A 24,331-nucleotide genomic window follows, 5' to 3' on the forward strand; every position below is an offset into this window, starting at 1 on the left:
TTTCTGGGCTGCAACTGCAACAAGTTCTTACATTGGGCAGAAAAAACAAAACAGTGTGCATGGGAGAAAAGGGAGGGGGAATTATGGGCTCTTAAAAATATGTTTTTTCCCTTAGGATTGGAAAGACCAATCAGGCCAATTCTTGTTTCTGCAGTGCTACAGTAGAAACAACAAAGACGACAAAGGAATTTTGGTCTATGGGACTGGGAAACATATGCATCAGATTTCCTGGTCAAATTCCACCTCTTCACAGAATACTTAAACATTATTTGTACCCAGCTGCAATGCCAATGCCCCAAGACTGGATAGCCCAGGCTAATCCGGTCTTGTCAGATCTCAGAAGTTAAGCAAGGTTGACCCTGGTCAGACTCTGAATCAGAGACCACCAAGAAATACCAGGGTCGCTACACAGAGGGAAGCAATGGTAAACCACATCCGAATGTCTCTTGCGGTTGCTGTAAATGAGAAAGTAACTCATCTGGGTTGGAGGAAGGTGCTGGGAGCTGGGACAGAACTGCTGGCAAGGTGAACGTTAATTTTGCTTTTCCTAAACTGCTGGGGAGCATTAACTGAGGTTGCTGCACGAGAGAACTGTGTGAGGGTAGCTGTGAGAGAGAACTATGTGAGTGCTTGGAGCCTGCTGATTGCTTCTGTGAATTTCTGTCTGGTTTGTTGCAAAGAGAGAAAGGCTTCTTTGCCTGGGGACAGATGCTAGCCCCATCTTCTACTGTTGCTCTGGCTGTTGAGCCAGAGGCAAAGCTGTGAGTCTTTAAATTGCAAGGCTCCTTCTCACAAGAGGCATGAGACTTTGGCACTAGCCGAAGAGCAAGAACTAAATGGCTCTTGTCCTGTGCCTCTCAGCCTGGGGGCCCTGTAGAAAGGTTAATATATCCAGTAGAGTCAAAAGGCAGTTTGGCAGTGTAGTTCTCAGGGAAGTCACGATAAACAAAACTAAATTTTGAAATGGATTGAAGCAGTATGGATGGTGAGGAAGCTGAGGCAGTGATATGTAAAGTCTGTGGGATGTCTGTATTCTTCCCTGAGGGTAACAACAATCACATTGGCAACAAGTTGGTAGCCCTACTGGAGGAGACAATATGGGGGACTTGAGGCACATTTGTCCACACTACAGTGTATAAGGGAAGGTGACGATTTCATGGATAGAACACATGAAGTGCTCTTGTGAGGACAACAAAAGGAAGAGGCAAAGGTATCTCAGTGGATGAAGGAGAACTCAATACAGCAGGAGGGTGTGCAGAAAAATGTAGCCCACAAGAGCAGGAAAATCAGGAGACAAGAACTTGTGGGCACTCAATGAAATTGCTCAGTATTTGGTTAGAAGAGATAAAAGGAAGTACTAGTTCACCCAAAGAATGATTAACACATGGAATTCACTGCCACAGGAGGTGGTGGCAACTACAAGCATAGACATCTTCAAGAGGGGATTGGATAAGCATATGGAAAAGAGGTCCATCAATGGCTATCAAACCGTAAAGTATAGATGGAACTCTCTGTTACTGTTACATAGATCTGCAATTGGTTGACAGATCACACTCAAAGAGGGCTCGTGAATGGTTCCTCATATCCTCTTCGAGAGGAGCCACAAGTGGAATGCTTCAAGTATCTGTCCATGAACCTGTTTTGTTCAACATCTTTATAAATCATTTGGATGACGGATTAGAGAGAATGCTTATTAAATTTGCAGATGATGCTAAATTGGAAGGGGTAGCAAATACAGTAGAACACAGAAACAGGATACAGCTCGATATTGAGAGGCTAGAAAACTGATAATTTTTTTTAAAACAGGGATAAACGTAAAATTCTTCATTTAGATAGGAAAAATACAAAATATAGGAGACTTGTCAGCAGTAGTTTCTGTGAAAAGTTCTAGGGGTCTTAGTGAACCATACACTGAACATGAGTCAGCAGTATGATGCAGTAGCTAAAAAGGAAAATACGATTGGACTGTATCAACAGAAATACAGTGTTCAGATCACGTAAAGTGATGGTATCACTTTACTCAGCTCTGGTTAGAGCTCACCTGGAGTATCGTGTTCAGTTTTGGGCACCACAATTCAAGAAGGATATAGATAAGCTGGAACATGTCCACAGTAAAGCAATGAAGATGCTGAGGGGTCTGGACAGTAGGTTCTATGGGGAAATGTTGAAGGAGTTAGGTATATTTAACCTGCAGAGGAGATGGCCGAGAGGTGATATGACCGCTATCTTTTTTTCTTTAGTGTTTAAACCAATTTATTGTAATATATTGTAATAACATATCTTCATTCGTCATTAAATGTTAGTACACATATATAACATTTTCTCCACACACCCCCTTTTGTGACCCCCAGCAGTGCATGCCCCCTTATCAAACGTCCCCGTATTATTACTTAATCTAATTTGTTATAAGGTAATAAACTTTGTCTATTAGAAAATCTTTCTCTGAACAACTCAAAAGTTATAATTTGTCTTGTTTCCACATTTGCGCATATAATGTCCATGCAGCTGAAAGCATATACCAAATTATTGTTCTATCTTGCTTTTGAAATTTTTCCATTTGTAATCCCAGCAGGAAGATATCTGGTGCTTTCTTAATATTATATCCCAAAACTTTCGAGATCTGCTGAATCATTTGCCAGAATTGCTTCGCCTTTTCACAAGTCCACCACATATGGTAAAAAGATCCTTCATGACATTTACATTTCCAGCATCTATCCGACAACTGATTGTTCATTTTTGCCAGTTTCTTAGGTGTCATGTACTATCTGTATAACATTTTGAAGCAATTTTCTTTAATGTTATAACATGTACAAATTTTCATAGAGTTCTTCCATAGGTGTTCCCACAACTCCTTCTGTATTTCCTTATTTATATTTATCGCCCATTTTATCATTTGTGATTTAACTACTTCATCTTCCGTAAACCATTTCAATAATAGTTTATATGTCCTTGAAATCAGCTTTTTACTTTCTCCAAATAGCATTCTCTCCAGTTCTGTTTGTTCTTGTCTTATTCCATAGTTCTTAACATCCTGTTCAAGCAAGCTCTTTATTTGTTGCAGTTGAAACCAATTATATCTATATTGTATTTCTTCAGCTGTTTTTAATTCCACCTTTTTCCCTTGGATCTTTAAAAGTTGTTTATATGTTAGCCACTTCTCTTCTTTAATATCTGAATACAATTTTATTACTTCTGTTGGTACGATCCAAAGCGGTTTCCTCTCATCACCATATCTTTTATATTTTGACCAGGTATTTAACAGACTGTTTCTGATACAATGATGTGAGAAGAAACAATCCATCTTATTTTTCCCATAGTACATATAAGCATGCCATCCAAAGACATTTCCATGTCCTTTTTTTTAACTCAAATTTTTTATTATAGACTCATTACAATTACTACCTGTTCCAACAGGTAGGTGTACCATAATAACAAATCAAAAACAACACAATTTAAAAATATCTCAAGTGTTACCATTCCACACCACTTAATATATATATATGTCTATATTTTCTATATTTTTATAGCAGAGGAATAATGAAGCTTAACAATGCTAATTTCCCTAACAGCTTTTTAAAACTTAGTGCCACACGCATTCAATATAACTTCTTCTTCTATATCTTGATTATTCCTTCTACTCTCAAAAAAAAATCCATAAAGAATAAATTCTAACAATATATCTCAGTCCCTGGAGACCTTAAAGTTAAGGTCAAAAAGAAAAAAAAAAACTCTTCTTCTTCACCTGGACTGAATTAAACAAGGAGGGAAATTACCCAGGTGCTCTCACCAGCTGTCCCCACCCAGCTCTTAATTCTGAAAGGAAAATCAATAATTATAAATTATAAGTTTCTTCAGCTTTTCCCTTTTCTTGTTGCTCCAATTTCTTTTAAATAGAGTCCATATTTTCTTCCAGATTAACATCAACTTCGTCAGTACATACACGGGTTGTCCTTGGAGGGATGAGAGGAGAGCATTCCTTTCTCTTATTAACTCTTGATGTTGGAGAGGAGGGAGTTAACTTGGATGATAGTATCTCACCCGAGGCTGCGTCATATGCTGTAAACGAAGTGGAGCCTTTTTGGACACATAGTTTGCCTGATTGTAGCCATTTATATTTAATTTTTAAGTCGCGCAATTTGGCAGTTGTGTCCTTAAGGTCTCTTCTGATTCTTAAAAATTCAGGAGGGAGATCTGGAAAGACCTGACTTTTTAACCCCTGGTAGTCGAAGCCTCCTCTCTCCCTAGCCTCTGCAAAGACTCTTTGCCTTATTCGATAGTCCTTAAACTGCACCACAATATCTCTGGTATAAGACAAATTGTCTTCACATACCTTGCCTACACGATATGCTTTTTGGATGGGTGGAAGAACCTCGACCTCCAGGTGGATTACTTCAGCAAGCCAATTTGCCATGAATATATATACGTCCATTTCTGCTTCCACATCCAATTTAAAGCCTCTAAATTTTAGGCACAGCTCCCGGCTACGAAAGTCCACTGCCAAAACCCGTTCCCTCGTCCATGCATCTGTTGTTATCTCTTGAGCTTTTTTCAACGCTTCTTATGCCGTCAGGGTTGCCTGCTTACAAGAATTCTCTAATTCATCCAGATGCTGACACATTGGTTGAAGCATAGAAGTTATGTCCTCTCGTATTTCTTGTCTTAGTTTAGACATTGCCTGAAACAATAAATTCACCGTGAGAGGACTTTCTGCAGGTGGTTCCTCACATCTCTCCAAGCTTGCGTGGGAGGTGGAAGGCAGTTCCAAGAAATTAGTTAGAGGCTGAAAGCTTTTTTCCTTCTGCTTGGTCTTTTTCACCCCTTTCGGAGGCATCTTTCAAAAGTTCAAAAATATAATTTGAAGGGGTAAAAAATGATATAACTTTGGAGCCAGCTGGGAGAGCGTTAGGCAAAGGCTCCTGACCGGATATTGGTCAAAGCCACTCCCCCATGTCCTTCTAATGTCAGTAACTTTCTATTTGATAATGTCATCCATTCCTTAATCCACACCAGAAAAACTGCATCATGATACAGCTTTAAGTTAGGCAGTTGGAATCCACCTCTTTCTTTCGCATCAATCAGAATTTTCATTTTAATTCTTGGTTTTTTCCCAGCCCACACAAATTCTGAAAGTTTCCTTTGCCATCTATCAAATTGTTTATTGTCTTTCACTATTGGGATTGTTTGAAACAGGAACATAATTCTCGGTAAAACATTCATCTTAATTGCAGAGATTCTACCCAGCATAGACAGGTTCAGTTTGTTCCATTTAATCATATCTCCATCAATCTTGCGCCAAAGTTTTTCATAATTGTTTTTATACAAATCAATATTTTTCGTTATTTCCACACCTAAATATTTTACTTTTGAAGTAATTTCACACTCTGTTAATCGCTGTAGTTCTTCCTGTTTGCTCTTTATCATATTTTTGCACAAAATTTTTTATTTCTCTTTATTTATATAAAAACCTGCCAATTCTCCATATTCTTGTATCTTACGAAGCAGCAATGGTGTTACATGAGTGGGATTTTCATTTATAAACATCACGTCATCTGCAAATGCTCTGTATTTGTAAGAAAAACCTTTCATTTTTAGCCCCTCTATCTCTTTATCGTCTTGGATTTGAATTAACCAAACCTCTAAAGTCATTATAAATATCAGTGGCGATAGAGGGCAGCCTTGTCTTGTTCCTTTATTTATCATCATTTTTTCTGTTAAGTCTGCATTAATGCAGAGCCTTGCTGATTGTTCAGAATATATCGCCTTTACCATTCTAATGAAATTTTCTCCCAATCTCATATTCTCCATCACTGCAAACATAAAGTCCCAATTCACATTATCAAATGCTTTCTCTGCGTCCGCAAAAAATAATGCTACTTCTTTTTCAGGGTTTTTCTCATAATATTCAATAATATCTATAACTGTCCTTATGTTGTCTCTGATTTGTCTCTTGGGAAGAAATCCTGCTTGTTCTTCTTTACTAGAACTGTTCCAATGCGGTTTAAGGAGTTCTGCTAAGATCCTTGCATATATTTTATAGTCATTGTTTGGTAATGCAATTGGTCTGTAATTTTTCACATTTGTGGTGTCTTTGTCCTCGTTTGGTATCAAAAAGATTACTGCTTCTTTCCATGTACTAGGAACTTTCCCATTTAATCTTATAGTGTTCATCAATGTCTGAAGTTTTGGTAATAGCGTCTCAGCGATAACTTTATAAAATTTTGCCATGAAGCCATCTGGACCAGGTGCTTTTCCTAATTCTATAAAGTTGATCACCTCTTCTATTTCTCCTCTCTCAATTGGTTTATTCAACAAATTCTCAATGTTTTTTGTTAATGAGTTGACCTTAATATTCTGTAGATACTCATCAATTCTTTTTCTATATCCATCATTTGTTTATTTTTTGCTCTTTTATCCTTGTTGTTCAATATAATCAAAATGCCCCTCATTCCTGCTTTATATGCATCCCACACGATTTGAAACTGGGTATCTTCTCTTTCATTTATTTGGAAGAAGCATTTAGTTTCCTTTTCCAGAGAAACCACTATTTCCTGTTTCTGTCACAAATACTCATTTATCCACCACCTTGGAGTCTTTTCCCCTGATTTTGCAGACCACAATATTGGATTATGGTCTGCTCTTATTTTAGGAAGTATCTCTATTTTCTTCGTTAAAAGTCCAAGATCTTTTGTGGTCCAGATCATGTCAATTCTCGAAAAAGAGTTGTGCCTTGCCAAGAAGTAAGTATAATCACATTCTTTGGGGTTTAATTCCCTCCATATATCCTCTAAACTCCCTTGTTTTACCAGTTCAAAGAATGATTTCGGTAGTTTCCCTTCGTTATTTTTTTTCCCTAGTTCTGTCCAGAGTATTTTTCACTGTTCCATTAAAGTCTCCCATTATCATAATTTGATCGTGCACAATTGTTGCATTATATCTTTTAAAAAAGAGTCTTTTGCTCCATTTGGAGCATATACTTCCAGCAACAAAGTTCTTTTATAATTCAGTGTCACTTCTACCGCAATATATCTGCCATCATCATCTTTAAAAATTAATTTCGGATCAAGTTCTTGTTTGATATAAAACACTACACCTCTTTTTTTCTTCTTAGCCAATGAAAAAAATTCCACACCAAGTTGTTTATTCCATAAAAATGTCTAATCCGTTTGTTTGATGTGTACTTCTTGTAAACAAATTGTGTTACATTTTTGTTTCCCAATCCAGTGAAAAGTTGCCCTTTTTTGTGGTGAGTTAAGTCCATTTATATTCCAAGATATTCATTTGTAATCCATAATGGTTTTTATTCTTGATCTGATTCCCCAAAGTCTTTAAGCTCACTCAAAAAGTTTGCCATTTGCTGACTGGTTGTGATGGTAAATCTCCGTCCTTTGAATTCAAAACTTAAACCCTCTGGAAATTCCCATCTGTATCTTATTTCTTTTTCTCTCAGCTTTTCTGTCAGCCTTTTGTAGTGTCTCCTGTCACTGATGACTTTCCTTGGCAGTTCTTTCATGATTCTTACTTTGCTGCTATCCACCTCCAGTGGGCTCTTAAATTGTTTACTAAGAATTCTTCCCATTATGTCTCTTGTTACAAATCTTACCACCACATCCCTTGGTAGTTTATTTTTTTTTTTGCATATTCCAAATTTACTATGTAGATATAATCATAGTAATGATCAGTTTCTTCTGGGTTCTCTCCTAAAAATTCAGCAATAATTTTAATTATGTATGACCTTAGATCAGTAGTAGTAGACTCAGGCACACCTCTTAGCCGTAGTTGGTTCTCCATAAATTTACAGTCAACTAGTAATGCTTTCTCCTGCAATTTTTTCGTAGTGGAATCTGCATGGTCCATTCTCATATCTAGGTCTTTCACCTTTTCTTCTACTTTTTGCAAAGCTGCTTGTGAATCTTTTCTAAGATCTTCAATATCCTTTTTCAAATCTTTTTTCGCATCTTCTGCACTTATCTCAATATCTCTTTTTAGCTCTATTTTTGTTTCTCTAATTATATTTGCCAGTCTTGCTTCCACAGCATTCATTGCTACTTGACATTCTGCTTTATCTATCTTGTCTGGTTTAGATTTAGCCATTCCCTCTCCTTCAAGTGATCCAGCCCTCATACGTTGCTGCTTTACTGCTGATCTCAGCTCTGTCATAGCTGCTTGGCTGTTGCTTTAAATAGGCTCAAAAGTTGACCTCTCAAATTCAAATTTTGAGCACAGTCTTATAGATTAGATTATGCCCTGTTAAATAAGCCCAAAACCGCAGTTCTCCGATGCTCCTAAGTCAAGGTATTAATTTTTTAAAAACAATTTTTTGCACAAAATGGCAACCACAGTTTTTCTGTCAGTTTAAAAACTTTTTTCCTTTTTACTCCAAAACAGCACCAAAATTAGTTTTAAGTATATAGTCCAATAGTTTTTACCTTTTAATGATGATATCTGCTGGCTCTGCTATTTTTCAATGTCCAAATTTCTTTTTATTAACTTTTAAAATTTTGACCTTCTTTTAATGGTGTTTGATATTTCTCTATGGTTTTGGGTCCTAGAGAGGGTTGGAGGACTTGTTATTTTTCCCTTCTCTTAATGGCACCGTCTTTTACCTTCCTTCCTTCCTTGACATGAAGTCTTGTTTTCCATGGTTATGAAGTCTCACATTGTTTCAGTGACAAAACTTCCTGTACTACAGTCACCAGCTCAGCCGATCTACTGGGAGGAGCTTTCTGTTCAAACCGCAGGTATGCCAAACATCTTCTATTTTTCCTCTTTTAAGCTTGTTTCTCACCATTTTAAAGTCCCAATTTCAGTCCCTCCTTTACACTCCTAGATATATTATTACTTTTCTGGCTCCAGACCTTTGCTTTAAGTTTTATTTAGTCTTTTATTCGCGCCAGAGTAATAGATATTAATCTATTACCTTCAGTTCTTTTATCCTTCGCACTGCTCCATAAGTTCTCAGATGTTAATCAGTCTCATAGAAGCTTTGTATCGTAGTGGATTTAAGTCAATTAATGGCCTCAGAGATCCTCTGTAGATGATGGAATGCAATCCTTCTCAGGGGACTCTTCAAAGCCAAAAAGAAACCCCATTGGAGTTCCTCGCCAGCCAAAGAAAATCCCCTCAGAACTTCACATGCATTTCTTGGCCCCCTCCCTACCTGGAAGGGGTAGGCAGGTGTTGAAGTCACCTTCTCTGCCCAGAACAGAGGTTCTGATCTGCCCGTCTGCTGAAGAGCAGCTCAATCCTCCATGACCAAAACCGGAACCCTCTATCTTCAAGTACTTGAGGGGCTGTCATATACAGGTTGGTGCAGAATTGTTTAGTATTGCCCCAGAAGGTCAGACTAGAACCAATGGGTTGAAATTAAATCAGAACAGTTTTCAACTAAACATTAGAAAGAACTTCCATGAGGTTAGAGCAGTTCCTCAGTGGAACACGCTTCCTCAGGAGGTGGTGGGCTCCCATTCCTTGGAGAAGAAGACATTGAAGGCGACATTGGATTTATATTCTGCCCTCCACTCAGAGTCTCAAAGCGGCTCACAATCTCCTTTATCTTCCTCCCCCACAACAAACCCTGTGAGGTGGGTGGGGCTTAGAGGGCTCTCACAGCAGCTGCCCTTTCCAGGACAACCTCTGCCAGAGCTATGGCTGACCCAAGGCCATTCCAGCAGGTGCAAGTGGAGAAGTGGGGAATCAAACCTGGTTTTCCCAGATAAGAGTCCGCACACTTAACCACTACACCAAACTAGCTCTAAACAGGTTTCTAAACAAATGCCAGATGGCCACCTGACAGCAATGCTGATTAGGTAGATCATGAGGAGGGCAGCAATGGTTGCATCAGTGCTTAGTTCCCTTGGCCCTTTCATACATGCCCAGGGAAATTCTGACTATGACTTTGAGGTCAAGAAGCAATTTTTCTCCAGGCCAGTTTTGACAGGGATCCTGGAAAGTTGCCTCCTCTTCCTCCTCCTTCACCATTTTCTAGGCTTGGAGCAGGGGTCACTAGTAGTGTGTATGGGGAAAGTATTTGTGAATTTCCTGCATTGCGCAGGGAGTTGGACTTGAGGATTCTGGAAGTCCATTTGAACTCTACTCCTACAACAGATTGCAAAGTTCTCCAAGAGAAGGGATACAGTGATCATGGGAGATTTCAATTACCCGGCCATCTGTTGCAAGTCCAACTCTGCTAAAAAAGGTCAAACAGATTCCTGACTTGTCTTGCTGACAACTTCCTTTTCCAGAAAGTGATGAAGGAAACAAGAGGATCTGCTATCTTAGACTTCTCACCAACAAGGAAGAATGGATTAATAGTGAAAATAGTGAGCACCCTGGATAGTAGTGACCATGTGATTTTGAAATTTACAGTCTTAGGGAAGGGAAAAGCTGTACATAGTCAGACTTACAGGTTGGAATTCAGAACAGCAAACTTCGACAAACTTAGAGTTATGCTGGATAAAATCCCGTGGTCAGATATACTTAGGAAGAAGGGGGTTCAAGAGGGGTGGGAGTTTCTTAAAAGCAAAAAACTGAAAGTACAATCACATCTGATTCCTATGAGAAGAACAAATGGAAGAGGCCTAAAGCAGCCAAGGTGGCTCCATAAACAGCTCTCTAAAGACTTGAGAAATAAAAAAGACTCCTTTAGGAATTGGAAGGAGGATCTTATAACAAAGGATGAATATAAACAAATCACCAGTGCTTGTAGAGAAAAATTAGGAAAGCTAAAGCGCAGTATGAGCTTAGGCTGGCCAAAGACGCCAAAAACAGCAAAAAGGGTTCTTTTCTTATGTTCAGAGTAAGAAAAAGAGCAAAGGACATGGTAGGCCCATTGCGAGGGCAGGAAAGTGAAATTGTAACAGGTAAAGAGGGCAGGAACTGCTCAATTCCTACTTTTCCTCAGTCTGAGGGAAACAGTGCTCAACATGGCGAAAACAGAACATATAATGAGAGTATGGAGTTCCAACCTAGGACCAGCATAGGGCTAGTAAATAAACACCTGGTTTCTTTAAATGAAACTAAGTCCTCAGGGCCAGATGAACTGCATCCAAGAGTACTAAAAGAGCTTGTAGATGTAATTTCTGAGCCTCTTGCCATTATTTTTGAAAATTCCTGGAGAACAGGTGAGGTGCCAGAAAACTGGAGGCGAGCAAATGTTAGCCCCATCTTTAAAAAGGGAGGAAAGGAGGATCTGGGTAACTACCAACCTGTCAGCTTGACATCTATGCCTGGAAATGTTTTAGAAGAAATCATCAAACAATCAGTCCTGGAACATTTAGAAAGAATGGATGTGATTACTAAGAGCTGGCATGGATTTCTCGAGAACAAGTCATGTCAGACTAACCTGATTTTTTTTGAGAAAGTGACTACCTTGCTGGATCAGGTGAATGTTGTAGACAGTTTTTCTTGATTTCAGTAAGGCTTTTGATAAGGTTCCACAAACTATCCTTGTTGACAAGTTGGTAAAATGTGGTTGGGATCCTGTTACCGTTAGGTGGATCTGTAACTGGTTGACAGATCGCACCCAAAGAGCGCTTGTGAATGGTTCCTCATCCTCTTGGAGAGCAGTGACAAGTGGAGTGCCTCAAGGATCTGTCCTGGGACCTGTTTTGTTCGACTTCTTTATCAATGATTTGGATGAAGGAATAGAGGGAATTGCTTATTAAATTTGCAGATGATACTAAATTGGGAGGGGTTGCAAACACAGAAGAAGACAGAAACAGGATACAGGATGACCTTGACAGGCTGGAAAACTGGGCTAAAACCAATAAAATGAATTTTAACAGGGATAAATGTAAAGTTCTGCATTTCGGTAGGAAAAATCCAATGCATGGTTATTGGATGGGGAGACTTATCTTAGCAGTAGCATGTGCAAAAAGGATCTAGGGGTTTAGTGGACCATACGTTGAACATGAGTCAACAATGTAATGTGGTGGCTAAAAAGGCAAATGCAATTTTGAACTGCATCAACAGAAGTATAGTGTTCAGATCATGTGAAGTGATGGTATTGCTTTACTCTGCTCTGGTTAGACCTCATCCGGAGTATTGTGTTCAGTTTTGGGCACCACATTTCAAGAAGGATATAGACAAGCTGGAACAGGTCCAGAGGAGGGCAACGAAGATGGTGAGGGGTCTGGAGACCAAGTCCTATGAAGAAAAGTTGAAGGAGCTGGGCATGTTTCACCTGGAGAGGAGGCAGCTGAGAGGTGATATGATCACCATCTTCAAGTACTTGAAGGGCTGTCATCTAGAGCAGGGGTGGGGAACCTCCGTCCCGAGGGCTGTATGCAGCCTTTGAGGTCACTTGGTGTGGCCCTTGGGGATTGCTGGACCGAACTGAGCCATGTGGCAGCCTCCCTGGGGCCTGGCTGGCCAGCGAGGATTGTGAGGCCCAGCTGCACTGTGCAGCAGCCTTCCCAGGGCCAGGCAGGAATCACAGGGCCCAGATGTACTGTGCGACAGCCTCCCTGGGGCCTGGCTGGAAGGCCAGGATTGCTGCAGTGCCTGGAAAAGTTACTGCCACAGTTCAGTTTGCACTTGATTATCCCAGATGGTGTGGCCTAATATGCTAATGAGTGTGACCTAATATGCTAATATTAGGGGATGTGGTCTAATATGCTACTGAGTTGCTGCTGGGCTTTTTCTACAAAACAGCCCTGGACCTATGCCTTTGCCTAGGACGGCAGGCTGTGTGCGTGCCACATGACTTCAAACAGAAAAACAATTATTTGCATTAATTTTGCTGGCCTGAATCATTCTCCCTTAGCAGAGCACTGTTTTTTAAGTTGATAATTTTTAATGGCCCACGAATGATGTTGTAAATATTCATATGGCCCTTGGCAGAAAAAAGGTTCCCCACCCTGATCTAGAGGATGATGCAGAATTGTTTTCTGTGGCCCCGGAAGGTAGGACCAGAACCAATGGATTGAAATTAAATAAAAAGAGTTTCTGGCCCAACATTAGGAAGAACTTCCTGACCATTAGAGCGATTCCTCAGTGGAACAGGCTCCTCCAAGGAAGGAAAGCCCACCACCTCCTGAGGCCATCTGACAGCAATGAGGATCCTGTGAATTTAGAGGGAGGTGTTTGTGAGTTTCCTGCACTGTGTAGGGGGTTGGACTCGATGACCCTGGAGATCCCGTCCAACTCTATGATTCCAAGACATGAAGCTTACTCAGCCAACCCAGAGCAATATGCCTGAATGGTATCATTCACAGATTGTTCCCTGGCTCAGTACCAGAGATCTTTTACTTGGAGATACCAGTGCCTGAACCTGGAAACATTGTGGAGGCAAAGCACATACTCCACCAACAAGCTACCTCTAATCCTACCCCTTAATTTAAAAAAAAAATTAACTGAAAAAGTGGTTTGTACTCTATGAATGTACACCACCAAATATATGCTGATCTATAGAGTGCCACAGAACTCTTTGTTCCCAGAAAACTCATTCCCTTTTGTAATACATTCCTTTTTGGACAGAAATTTAAAATAAACGTCATACTTGATGACTTGGAAAGGCCATTAGCAGTCTTCTTCCTTGCAGTGGGAATGTTCTTCAGAAGTTACTAGGTTTGAGCACAGGCAGCTCTCAAAGATCCAGTCCCCCCCCCCCCCCCCACACACACCAGCAAAGCTCCCAGTTGGCAAATCCAGAGTTGGGCCCTGAGCTTCCTTCTGCTGCATCGAGGGCTGCAGCATCAGGACAAAAAATATGTAAAAGCTGTCCCAATATTTTCTTCCATCAAACTTCCAAGGCAATTTTGCTCTGTCTGTGAATACAGTCTGAATGAAAGAACAAAAGAAAGGAAATAGAAACATCCCAGTCCATCCATAGGAGTAAAAAGAAACAGGAGTCTGTTTTACCTTGAAAACCAGTGAACTGTGTGATGGTGCGAGTCCTTGCAAAAAGTGAGCAATGACTTCTGAAAGTTTGTGGAAAGGGGAGGGGGAATCCAGTTTAATCTACCCTCTCTCTTTCTACCACTTCAAAGGCAAATTGACAGGTGAAAGTCCTTGCATCTTCTTTCATTTCAAGGATATTTTCTTTTAGCAGTTATAATCCAAGCTGCCCATCAGTTTAGTTCAAATAGTCCAATTCCTGCTCATTCCTCAAGGAGGCATTTAATTGAAACAGTTCCCTTCTTTGAGTCAGGACACCATCAATCTGGCATCTGAAAAAATGCTGGAAACTTAATGTCTTCCAATTTTTCCTCTTTACCATCCACAATTGCGGATGGAAAATGTGTAAGCAGTCTGATGCCCAGGCCTGTGTTTCCAGAGCAGAGGGTGTGTTGAGTGGGGTGCAGAGCTGAGTGTGGGACAGGGGGTGTTATTGCTGAAGCTGCTGGGTGAGAGGGAAGCGCTGGGCTGGAGTCATGGCAAGGAATACAGGAACTGGCTGGGGCTGCCAAGAGGTGGCAATAAATTAAAGAGTCTAGGTTCTTCCCCCACCCTCCTCTATCTAGCCTAAAATACAAATTCCCCAGAACTCCACTCACTGAATCTAAAGTCTCCTATAGATACAAACATCTTAACCTTCAGTTTAGCTGAGGACCATCAGTTGTTACACCACATAAACGCATGGAGATAAATCTCCTTTGTTCTTTCGTAATACAAAACTGGATTTGAATACTTTTTCCCAGTCCACTCTACCACTAGAAAATAAAATAAAAAACTAAACACAAAAACATATTTTCTTGGCCCTTCCTTGTTGCAGTTTGAATCCTTGGTCTCACAAAAGCCCATTTTAAATTTCAGTTTTACAAACACCTTCCCATTTATAACAGAACAACACAAGTCATACTCAGAGAGGGTGATGGAAGCCTCTCCCTGTTTGCAGATGCCCAACAACACAAATAAAACTTTTATTTAATATCTCATTCAAGTTCATTGGTCTGGGGCTGTTCTCCAGTATCACAAATCTTAGGAATCCCCTGTTTTGAAAGGAGGTCAGGAGGGAAGATAAAAAAACCTTTCTTGCAAAGTGGGCTGCTGCTGCTCTTCTGCCAACTGGGCACAAATCCAATAGAGAAATACAACCGTGAGATTAAATACACTCCCCATATGAATGGATTCACACCCATAAGGCATTTCAGAATTCAGCCTAATGTCAGCAAACACCTTCATCCTTTGCTCAAAGACAGAGGAGGGCCCATAAGGGGAAGGGGAAGGTTATGAGCATGGAAAATAAAACTCCACACACAGGCATTTTTTTCTTCTATATAAAAGGCAGCCACAACCAAACGCAGACACAGAACTTCAAACACTCATTCATTCCCTGGTGAACACACTACAAACATGCACTACCACTCTTCACAAAATCCATTTAAACCAAATACCCTTTAAAAAACAAAATTACAAAATTGGCTTCTGGAACAGGTAACATGGAAGAAAAGAATTTAATCTCAACACACAACCAAAACAAACAAGCAAACATTCTTGGAGAGAGAGAACTGTTACAATTGTCCCCCCTGCTTTATCTGTGTCTTCCTGTGATGTTTCTGGAATAGAGATGCCAGATTCCCAACAGGAGAGAGAAACCTAAATCTCATACCTCATATTTCTGCATTAGGGGTTTTTTTGTCACAATTTTATAGGCAGAATGAGTAGATCTATTTTAGCTAAACAAAATACATACATCAAAACAAACAACCTCTTATTAACTTTAAGAACCATTTCTCCCTTTTTAAAAATGTCAGCCTTCCAGCCCCTCCCCCTGGAAGTTAGAGGCGGGACTGAGTGACTGACCCCTCCCCCCTTCCCTTCCCTTGGAGTGGCTGTTTCTTCTTACTGCCACCTCCTCCCTTAATCCTGTTTCAGACCATGCATTCCAAAGGCATCTGTTTATTTACTCCCTTTCCTTCCCTGCTCAGGAGTGGAACCTTCGCTTCCCACCTAGCAGAAAGACTTGCAAAGGAACTACCACACCCTGAGTACCTGGGTCCTTCTTCCTCACTCCACCAGACTCCTGTGGATGTCTGGAGGCCCTCGGGCAATTGCTTTTATGGGCCAGAGCCCAGGTAAGGAGGAGAGCTGGACATTCAGCTGTTTGTGCACACTGGCCCTCATGTATTACCTCCTGCCTGCCTGCAGTCCACCAAGGGACCAGCAGCAGCCCCACACTGGGCACCAGAAACTGTTGTACAAATCTGTAAATCTGAATGTTCTTAGCCAATAAAAAACATACAGCCAGAGTCCAGCTGAAGGAGGAAGGAAAAGTTTATCACAATGAATGGAGAGCAGAGATAGGCCAAAGACTGCAATAGCAAGCTGCTCTACTGTCAAGCGCGCTCATTTCTGGACCAAATTTTACTATGTAAAGAGCAGGTCATCAGCTCTCCCCCATTATTTATAGCCCAGAGGGCATGTAGAGAAAACATCTGGCCCTGGGATGTTTATACTAGAGGCTGGCCACTGGTACCTCCAAGTCGCCTCCCCCCTTCACAAAGGAGTGTGAGAAGGTTTGATGTTTCCAATAGCCTAGGATTCCTTAATAATAAAATAGAAAGTTGCTTAGTAACCTCTGAACCCGTGACTCAAGTATGCATCTGGAGTGTAACCTTTCATGACATCCTATATAGCAACTGTGTAACTGTTTGTACCCCATTACTCCCAAGGCTTGTGTCCTTGGCAAAGCTCCGGAGTGTCTAACAATAAACCTACTTTTGACTCAAAGGATTTGGTTATTGGGAAATACCGGCGCTTGACATTTTGGGAGTAATCCCACCTGGGGACTTAACCAAATTGGAAACTTTCTACCGTGATGGCGGAGAGAGCTCCAGATAATGGAGAGGCCCCCGACAACCCAGAACTGCCGGTTGGTGAGGATCAAGGACCCGACACAGTCCCGAGGCAACCTCTGTGGCACATCCTCGACACCAGGAGGCCGGCTGGGAGAGGGTCCCCGCTGCACATACAGCGACTATTCATAACCCCAAAGGACTGGGGCCCCAGAAGGTCTACTAGCCTGATGGATGAAGCACCCGCTTGGAGGGAAGCGATCTTAGCGCTGCCCCCCCCCCATGCACACGGATGGGGGATGATAGCAATCAAAGCACATCCAAGGCAAGTGGGGGTGATGGCTGAGAAGGTCGGAGTACCAATCCAATCCCAGACGAGGAAGAGGAGGAACAAAATCCTGACCCACGGGACCTCCTCCAAATGATGAGGTTTGAGATGGTAGAGATGACCAGAACTCTCAGAGAGGAAATGCGAACGAACAATGCCTTCATGACTCAAGAAGTGAGGAGGCAGCTCGACTGGGCACTGCAACCACCAGTGCCGGGGGGAGGGGGACAACCACAACAACCCCCCACCCCAACCACCTCTACCCCCACTGCCACCACCACAGCAACCCCAACCACCGGCGCGACCGAGGCCAGTAGATTATGGTAGGGGCTGCGAGTTGGATGCCACCTTTGACAGGGATCCCGAGGAGGTGAAATACTTTTCGATAGAAGCTAACAGCTTCATGTACTACTGGGGGCACACCTTCCCCGATGTGTTCAGCTGAGTGGATTACTTAGGATCCAAACTGAAAGGGGCTGCCAAGAGATGGTACATGAGCCTCTATGAAACCCGAAGCCCAGAACGAGATATGGCGGCAGCGTTCCTGCGGGCACTACTGACACAGTATGAAGACCTCTTACAAGAGACCTGAGCGCTGATGACCCTGCGAGACCTACAACAAGGTTCCAAGGCGGTAAGAGAGTACGTGGCAGAATTTTGGGCCAACGCCGCCAAAGTATGGGGCTGGAGCGAGCAGATGAAAATCAAGCAGTTCCAGAGAGGCCTGAATGCCAGCGTGCTGGATTGAGCCCTCCAACAAGCTCACCCTACCTCGCTGGTGGGGTGGGTGCAACTAGCGGGAGAAGTAGCGACCAACATGAAGAGAGTGGCTCTCCAGCGCCAACAGGAGTAAGGGGGGACGTGAGTCTCGGCGGGGGGCTAAGGCAGAAGGTCGGAAGGCAGGCCAGTCTGGGGGACACATCCAAATCACCCCCCCGGTGCTGTTTTTGATGCGGAGACCCTAACCACATGGCTGCAAACTGTCCTGAGAGGCCTCAAGGCTCCCCCCCTCCCATTCTGAAGACCAGCACGCCCAAAGCAAAGAAGGTGGAGGGAAGAGCGAAGGAGCCAGCGAAGGGCAGCTCTGCATCTGCAACCCCATGGGAAGAAGAGATCGTCGTCATCGACGAACTGGGAGAAGAATCCTGGGAAGAGCCGGTGGGAAACGAGAGCAACCTGCACTGAGCGGTGCTGAGCAGCAGGTCGTAGAACTAACAGCACCACTGAGGGTGAGAATTACAGGGACTTTTGTTTTTCATCCCACTGACTTTACTGAACCCTAACCTTAAACGTTTGATACATGCCCGACTGCTACTAGATTCTGGGTACACCAGAGACATAATCACACCCAAACTAGTAGAGGCTCTCGGACTCCCTACGAGTCCCTTGCAGCAACCCATCCAATTTGAGCAGATCGATGGGACAGTGATGAAGGGGGAGCCCTGCACGGAGCAAACCCAAGGGGTTCCGGTAGGGATAGAAGACCACTGGGACACGGAGATCTTTGTTGTGGCTCCCTCTTCATCGTTTGACATCATCTTGGGGAAAATATGGGCGCTTGACATCAACCTTCTTTCAAATGGTCACAAACTTATATACCCCTGATGACACATAGGCACAGTAGCATAAACACACACGAATTGGCTGCAACATCCAGCATAATTTCATTGCAGGAGTCAGCTACACCCTACTGATACACTTCACCAGGTTGGCAAGAGCGCACTGGAAGGAATCTATGTTGCAGAAAGAAATTCTACATTGCATATGCCATGACCAGATAAATCCAGTTTGGGCTATAAAAGCCCCTTACTTCTATTGTTGCTTAGAAACACAATAGAAATATAGTAACGCACAGCGCATACTATAAGACTAGTATGTTGGTAACCCTTCTGCTTGATTCACCTGTAAATGTACATATGTTTGAGCCTTTGTAAAAAATATGTATTTGTTGACAAAAAAATTTAAAAATTCCAAAAGGCAAACTGGTCAAAGATGCAAAAGTAACTATAGCTTAAGAAGATCATTTATGTGTTTGTTTATAGCAAGCACTGAAAATAACACATGAAAATTCTTTCAATAATAAATAATATTTATTATTACTACAAGGTTTGATTAGCCTAGGAATTTCCTTATTCTTAAAGGTACTATTGTAGGGGAACCAGCCTTTGTTGTTGGATAACCTTGAAGCTCTCATTCCTTTTTGCTCATATTTTGAACCACTGGCTGTCAAGCATGGTGAAATTCCATTGTTAATTGATTGTTTTAGGGTCCTGCCTAAACCTGGTCTGTGAAGTATCATGGAGGATCCAACTTTGTTAGCTTGTTATTCTTTCCTTTCCCCCCGTCTTGCTTTATGGCTTATAATTAGAAGTAGTGAGAACTGAAACCAAGTAATCAGCGCCTTCCCATACATTCCTGTAAGGGAGTACAAGCCATCTGGGGAAAGCAAGGACGCAGTCCTGATAACACTATGGCAACGTAGACATTTATGATAGTTTATGTGTGAATGCTACCCCGCACCCCCAATCCCTCGGAATCCTTTTGAAGTAAGCCTTAAAAGTATTGTATCAATGTATTGGCAGCATTACTCTCAAGAACCTGTACGCCAAAGTATCGGTCTATCAATAAATGTAGTCTTTGTATCAACTCTGACTCGTCATTGAACCTGCATGCTTGACACTGGCCACCTGTGACTTCCACCTCCTACCTTTTAAAGTGACTGTTTTGGTTTCAGCCCACTCCCCCAGAAGGGCTTCTGGATTGATGGTCCGACCCTCATCATCTACAATTCCAGCAGACCATGGTCAGTGGTCTTGGAAGAGGGCCCCACAGACTGCCCCCCCACACCTGCCATGGGAGAAAGGGAGAAAAGGGCAGTTTGCCTATCCAACCAGCCAGCACCTCCACCCCAGCGATTCAGGGCTGCTCAGGCAGGCCAGGTGCCACCATTTGCCCTACAGGTTGTCCCAGCCCATCCACCTACTAGGAGACATCATCATGGCCAGCCATTAACCCTGACAGTCCTCATCCAGACAGTTTTCTGCTGAAAGTGTTCCCTCACAACCAGTGAATGCGAGGCTGTGATGGACTAAAGCAGTTAGGCTGGTGAGCAGAGAACAGCTCACTTTGATTGGCTGAGCAGCAGCCATGAATACCAAATGTATCAATTTGCAAGAAGGCTTGTAGTGGGGGAAAATCGCCTCAGAGTTCAGTTTTAGTACTGAAGAAGTTCAGTTATGACAAGCAACTGGGAAGGAGCTGAGAACAGCCTGTGGGCTGAGTTCCTTGTAATACAGAACTGATTTTAGGGTTTCTGTCTGTGAGAGAATTATTTGGAGGAAGGGGCAAAGCCAGGTTCTTTCTGTGAGAAAACTCTCTGAATAGTAGCAGAAGGGAACTGAAGACTCAGCTGAGGAGATCTGTCAGCACTTTAGGGCAGACTCCTGGTTTAATTTGAGAACACACGAAGGAGAGAAACTCAATGCTTGTGGCTGAAAAGAAATCCCAGGAGACAGGACACTAGCTGGGTGGGACTGAGACACACAGGATTGAGGGGCTTGTGAATTAGCACTCAAAGGTGTGAGTCCTGAGATATCACTCTAAGGTCTGGGGTGTCCCTTATGCTAGTGTGTACGTCTGTGTGGGGATAATTCCGGCACAAGTCAGATAGTCCTCCGTGTGAAAGACTGTATGACCCTTTTTTATTTTCTGTCCTGGCAGCCTGAGCATAGGTTTGAAACCTTTGATAACCTAGGGATAAGGAAGTACTGCCTGCTTGTTTAGTGTTGTTAGTTTTGAATATCTTCCGCCAATTTTATATTTTATAATACTTCAGCCTGCCAACATCTCTGGTGATTAGAGATTGTTTGATGAATTGAATTTCCGCCCGCTAACTGATTTGTTTATGCCAACCAATTACTATAATTTAACCCCCTCCCTTGCCTTTTGTAAATAAATAAATATATTTTTTTGGTTTTGAATTTGAAAACTTCTGGTGCTTAGTTATTTTCTGACAGGATTGTATTTAGTGTGCCTGAGGTACTGAGTGAAGATGACAGAAAAAAATCATATTGGTCACTTCTCCCCAAGCTGACCCTAACGGTCCCTCACATTGGCTGAAATTTCTCCACAGAAAATGTTCCACCTCATGTACAAAACCATGTAGCTATTAGCTATTCGGCTGTTATGCTGCAAATCAATCATGTTAAGATGGGCTAAATGAACCATGGATCCAGTGCCTGTACATGGCCCAGGCTTGTAAACACTGTATTTGTCTCTTTTTGCTAGCATTCTTTAAATTTTGCGAACATTATTTAAATAAGTAAATTATTTATTCTAATTTCAGTTGGGGAATTTTCATTCAACACATCCCTGACCTCAACCAGGATACATTTCTCAAATGTATGGCGGGCTCTGCATTCCTCGGATGTTTGGAGGGTCCCTTTGTTCTACATTGGCAGGACTGCTGCCTTCACACAACAGGCCCATGGGAAACCCAGCAAGCCGAGCTGTGCAAAGAGCAGAATCATATGCCTTTTCAGTGGACAAAGCTCCTTTGCCTGAGTTGCGGCAGCCTGGGCAGGTAAATCCCCCTACCAGCTTTTGACAGGGCGCCACTGTCAATGGTGCCCAAGGTCAGAAGCTTGGGGGTGCTGCTGGAAGCCACCCTGGCAATGGAGGCCCAGATAGCAGCAACTGTGAAATCCGCCTTTTTTCATCTGAGGCGGGCGAAACAGTTGGTTCCCTTCCCAATCTCAAGGTGCAATGGTCACCTTGAGATTGGACTACTGTAATGCCCTCTACTTGGGGCTGCCTTTGTTGTGAACCCGGAAACATCAGCTAGTGCAGAATGCTGCTGCTAGACTGCTATTGGGACTGCCCAAATGGGAGCACATACAGTCAGCACTGCAGGAACTGTACTGGCTACCAATAGTGTACCGGATTCGTTACAAGGTGCTAGTTATTACTTTTAAAGCCCTGTATGGTTGAGGTTCCATTTATCTGAGGGACCGTCTGTCCCCACACATTTCCCAAAGGGTACTAAGATCTGGATCCCAACATTTCCTAGTGATCTCCGGGCTGAAGGAGGCAAGATTAGTGACCACCAGGGATTGGGCCTTTTGAGTGGTGGAATCAACTGCCAGAAGAGGTTAGGGCCTTGCTGGACCTCACTCAGTTCTGCAAGGCCTGTAAGACCGTTCTCTTCTGGCAAGTCTTCAACCAATCATAGGAGAATTCTGGAATAACCGTCATCTTGAGACTATGAGTAACAACAGGAAGAAAGGTAAGACATAAAGTAAATAAAAAGTAAATAAAGGAGGTGCTAGACCCCTGATGTCAGGCCCAGAGCCAAGCTGAGCTCACCTTGTGAATGGCCATTCTCTGCAGATGTTTAGAACATGGTGAACAGCAAGAGAAACAATTTTCTTCCAGGTTATGTGCCATCAAACACATCAGTGCATGAGCTCAAGATCATACATTAAAAATTATAAATGTCACAGCTGCTATGAAATTAGAAACTTCTCTTACCACAACATTTTGTAAGCATCATAAAAATTTGGCTAATTGATTAATTAAAGGCACCAAATTAATTAAATCAAATGTATAGGCCACTACCACTGAAATCTGGCCAATATGACCTGCAAACAACTTCCACCAAAATTAAAGTTACAGAATCCAGGAACTCCTGTTGTATAAAGCCCTTGTTCAGATGTATGAAAAACATTTCTTGGACAATATAATATAAATATAAAAACTAGCATGTGAGATGGCCCCAGAAACTACACAACGCTTTCAGTTAAATGGCAGTAATTCAGAAAAGCAGCATATTTGAGAACAAATTATACGATGTTTACAAAACTCAACTTCAACTGCTTTTAACTATTTCTGCTAGAAAAGGTAAAACTGTGTACCCCCTTGTCAGTTACTCAGGTCACAAGACAACCCCTTGGTAAGCATCCATTGTACCAATCCATGTAGGCTTGCAAAATGTCTTTTGAAAAGGAGAAGGAACACAAGAATTGCAATTAATGAAGCAGCATATAACAGATGCACCATTTTAAGTGCTCCTGTACTCTGCTGCAGCTGCGAGAAGAAAACACTCACGTAGTAAATTTCATCATAGTGTATTCCTGCCACTTCAATCTCCTGCAGAAGCCAGGCCAAGCTGCTGGGAGGAATCCCTGGAGGTGCCAAATGCATTTCTAACCACATTATGCTCAGGAACAGACCAGCACTGGGGGACAGCAAAGATTACTCAGCCCGCCCCGCCCCCCCCATGCAGTAAAGCATAGGAGTGTCTTATGTTTTGCTGATCAGCTGGAACAACATACAAATCAATCTACATCACTCTCCCAGAACCAGTTTTTATAGGCATATTTCCCCCCCGATAGCAACAAAAAGACGGTATAGTGAGCTAAAAACATATGAGCTCATGAAAGCTTACATAAAGCAAACACTGCAAAATTGAAAAAGCAACCCCCCCCCCCCCAGCAGCCCTTTAGTGCCGCTCGACTTCAATCTGAGGAGCACAGAGGCCTTTTACAAGTCAAGTATGTCGAGGACTGGGTGGCGGCAGCACCCTCTAGCAGCAGCTCCAGTGCGCCGAAGTTGCCCGCGGAATGTCAGCGTTTCTTGCGCAAAGTCCCCCCCGGAGCGGCTGCGGAGCTGCAGCCCCCCCCCCCGCCCCCCGTGCCCCCCCGCTGCAGCCAGAGGCGCCCCGCACAGAGCACGCGCCCCCCCCCGGCTGCTGCGGGGCCTCCCCGCCCTTCTCCTCCCGCAGGGCCCCGTCCGACGAGCAGCCCCCGGGGGGGAGGGGGAGGGGAGGGGGCGCTGCGGGGCTTACCTGCGGGGGGGGGAGTCTCCTGCCTGCCTGCCTCCGCCTCCCTCCGGGGCCTCACTCGCCCAGCCTCCTGCCGCCTTCCCCGCCTGCGGCTCCGGCCGGCGCCAGGAAGTGAGGGAGGGAGGGAGGGAGGGAGGGCGAGCGGCTCCCTTCCCCTGCGCCAGGGAGGGGCCTCTGCCCGCCCATGGAAGAACCCCTCCCCTCCCCTCCCCATTCCTTCGCGGCCTTTTTTGTAGCCCGCCTTGCTCGCCGCGGGGGAGACGGAGCAGCCGTGAAACAGGAGTCGGGTTGTGCAGCCGATAACCGGAGTAAAGCGGAGCTGGACGGCCCCTTAAAAGCAGCAAGCGGTCCTCGCCCGCAGCCCCCGTGCCCTCATTCCCCACGTGCCCTGGCCAGGCTCCCGCAACGCCCGCGAAGGGAAGCCCT

At 43.2% G+C, this 24,331-nt stretch overlaps 1 protein-coding gene across 1 annotated transcript in view; it reads right to left on the reverse strand.

The window, feature by feature from the left end:
* NACC2 (NACC family member 2) overlaps positions 1 to 24,005 on the reverse strand; it is a 78,546-nt gene extending 54,541 nt beyond the window's left edge. Inside the window, exon 1 of the mRNA XM_060250703.1 lies at positions 23,909 to 24,005. The gene's annotated coding sequence lies outside the window, so the exon portion shown is untranslated. The remainder of the gene's footprint in view (positions 1 to 23,908) is intronic.
* Between the last annotated feature and the right edge of the window lie 326 nt (positions 24,006 to 24,331).

This window comes from Heteronotia binoei, chromosome 12 (assembly GCF_032191835.1).
Source record: "Heteronotia binoei isolate CCM8104 ecotype False Entrance Well chromosome 12, APGP_CSIRO_Hbin_v1, whole genome shotgun sequence".
Lineage (NCBI taxonomy): Eukaryota > Metazoa > Chordata > Lepidosauria > Squamata > Gekkonidae > Heteronotia > Heteronotia binoei.